General features: G+C 35.8%; 1 long non-coding RNA gene across 1 annotated transcript; it reads right to left on the bottom strand.

Moving 5' to 3' along the window:
* Nucleotides 1–1,618: 1,618 nt before the first annotated feature.
* On the bottom strand, nt 1,619–2,590 carry LOC107682276 (uncharacterized). Its single transcript, XR_001633440.1, has 3 exons — nt 2,413–2,590; nt 1,765–1,901; nt 1,619–1,689 (listed from the first exon to the last, which is right to left on the bottom strand). It is a non-coding gene; the product is annotated as an uncharacterized LOC107682276 (long non-coding RNA).
* Nucleotides 2,591–2,796: the final 206 nt, after the last annotated feature.

The raw sequence follows: 2,796 nt of genomic DNA on the forward strand, positions 1-2,796 counted from the left end.
CACTACTAAACAGGGTCACATCCTAGTAGGACACCTCTGTGCTGTGCACATTGTTTCTTGTACACAATATTTTACATCTACATTCAAAAATAAAGTTGTCAGTGTTTCTCCCTGTAACACATCCAGACAAAATTCTCGTGTTAATCTTTAAACATATAAATAGACTATTATTCTTGTGTTCTTGTAAACCAAAACATTGTCTGCAGTTAAAATTATGCGTAATACATTATTGTATCTGACTGCCCCCTACTGGCCAATGTGATGTAAAACATGCATGTGTATATGCATACATCAAACAGAATGACACAATCACCTACAATGATTAATGTGTTACCTTGAAATATGTGACTGTCATCTCCTTTTCCTGTGTTCAGTGGGGGTTGGTGATTAGAGCCAAAGTCACAGGAGAAGCATTAAGGAAAAAGGCTTATAGAGCAGGTGGTGCTCTCAGTCAGGGGTTTATATAGCAGTATCCCAAATGGCAGCAAACTAAGGTGACCACTGTGCATCTCATTGACTGACTATGAAAGGTTATTTTTATCCACTATCAAGAAAAGGGATTTATATTGTGGTCCTTCTTTACCTATCTTTCATTTTTTCTCAAATGACAAAACGAACAAGTCTGGGAACGACTAATTTGTCAGAAATTAAAAGACAGACAGTTGCTCTGAATGCAAAGCAGCTATTGCACAGAGACATTTAATTTATTCCTCCCCAGTCGTTCAATCCCATTCAGCTCTGGGATGCTCTTGTTAAAGTGTATGAAGAACTGTATTCTCTTTTCCTGCTCAGTGTGCTGTGGACTGTTAGCTATAACGCAAAACACATCAGAAATTTTCCATTTTTCTATCTATCTATCTATCTATCTATCTATCTATCTATCTATCTATCTATCTATCTGTCTTACGGTTTTGGGAACAAATCTGATGTCAGACTTGTTGGTGCCAGTTCTAATGGTGAACTTTGGGTAACTTCTTAACTATGATACTGTCTCTCAGGTCTTTTTTCACAGCTGCTGAAACTGATCGTGCTGGTGACCGAATACCCATCTACAGAAAACAGAATTAAAAATCATTAAAAATCCCAACTCTAGCTATAGAAAGAAAGGAATTTTTCCCATTCACCTTTTCTTGTGCTGAAGAGGGTGTTTTTAATGTTGGTTCTGGTTTCCTTTCTTTGTCCTTTCTGTTGAATTTGGCCATGAACAAGCCAATGATTCTCACATTGCCATAATTTATAGCGATATCCAAGCAATTTTGCTCTGTGACCAAACGTATTTATTTATTTTTTTTTATGGGAAAAATTATACAAGTAGATGTAGACATACACTACTGTTTCAAATACTTCAAATAAAAGCTATTCCTGAATCCTGAAAAAATGTATCATAGTTTCCACAAAATTATTAAGCAGCACAATTGTTTTCAACAACAATAATAATAAATGTTTCTTGAGCAGCAAATCAGCATATTAGTATGATTTCTGAAGGATCATATGACACTGATCTATCTATCTATCTATGTGTCTTTCTATGTGTTTTAATGTCTTACGGTTTTGGGAACAAATCTGATGTCAGACTTGTTGGTGCCAGTTCTAATGGTGAACTTTGGGTAACTTCTTAACTATGATACTGTCTCTCAGGTCTTTTTTCACAGCTGCTGAAACTGATCGTGCTGGTGACCGAATACCCATCTACAGAAAACAGAATTAAAAATCATTAAAAATCCCAACTCTAGCTATAGAAAGAAAGGAATTTTTCCCATTCACCTTTTCTTGTGCTGAAGAGGGTGTTTTTAATGTTGGTTCTGGTTTCCTTTCTTTGTCCTTTCTGTTGAATTTGGCCATGAACAAGCCAATGATTCTCACATTGCCATAATTTATAGCGATATCCAAGCAATTTTGCTCTGTGACCAAACGTATTTATTTATTTTTTTTTATGGGAAAAATTATACAAGTAGATGTAGACATACACTACTGTTTCAAATACTTCAAATAAAAGCTATTCCTGAATCCTGAAAAAATGTATCATAGTTTCCACAAAATTATTAAGCAGCACAATTGTTTTCAACAACAATAATAATAAATGTTTCTTGAGCAGCAAATCAGCATATTAGTATGATTTCTGAAGGATCATATGACACTGAAGACTGGAGTAATGACACTGAAAATTCAGCTTTGCATCACAGAAATAAATTACATTTGAAAAAACTTATTAGAATAGAAAACAGTTATTTTAAGTCGTAATAATATTTCACAATATTGCCGTTTTTATTGTATTTTTAATCAAATAAATGCATCCTTGGTGAGCATAAGAGACTTCTTTCAAAAATTCATTTAAATCTTACTGACACTACACCTTTGAACAATAGTATACCAAAACCAATCAAAATAGTATTTCAATATCAAACCCAGCACCTCTCTTGTTTTTGCCACGACATTGGCTCCAGCTTTGATGAGATACTCTACACAGCTGAATTGACAGCTTTCAATAGCTCTCATGAGTGGAGTTGCTCCATTCATTGCCACTGCATCCACCACGGCTCCAGATTGCACCAGCATGATGGTAATGTCTACACGACCTGCATGGCAAGCATGGTGGAGCATCTCTGCTTTTCTGATCTCCTTCAGGGCAGCTTTGTGGCCATTGCTTTGTTGCAAGTTAAACAATGGCAAATTTTGTGCAAATTCAGAATGCCATGGAATAACCTCAAGGAAACCTCCTTCTGCAGCAAAATGGGCAGCACACCATCCTTCTTGATCAAGCAAGTCAGGATTCCCTCCTTTTTGTAAAATGGCTCT

The sequence above is a fragment of the Sinocyclocheilus anshuiensis genome, unplaced genomic scaffold, assembly GCF_001515605.1.
Source record: "Sinocyclocheilus anshuiensis isolate Anshui unplaced genomic scaffold, SAMN03320099.WGS_v1.1 scaffold1098, whole genome shotgun sequence".
In the NCBI taxonomy this organism is placed as follows: Eukaryota; Metazoa; Chordata; class Actinopteri; order Cypriniformes; family Cyprinidae; genus Sinocyclocheilus; species Sinocyclocheilus anshuiensis.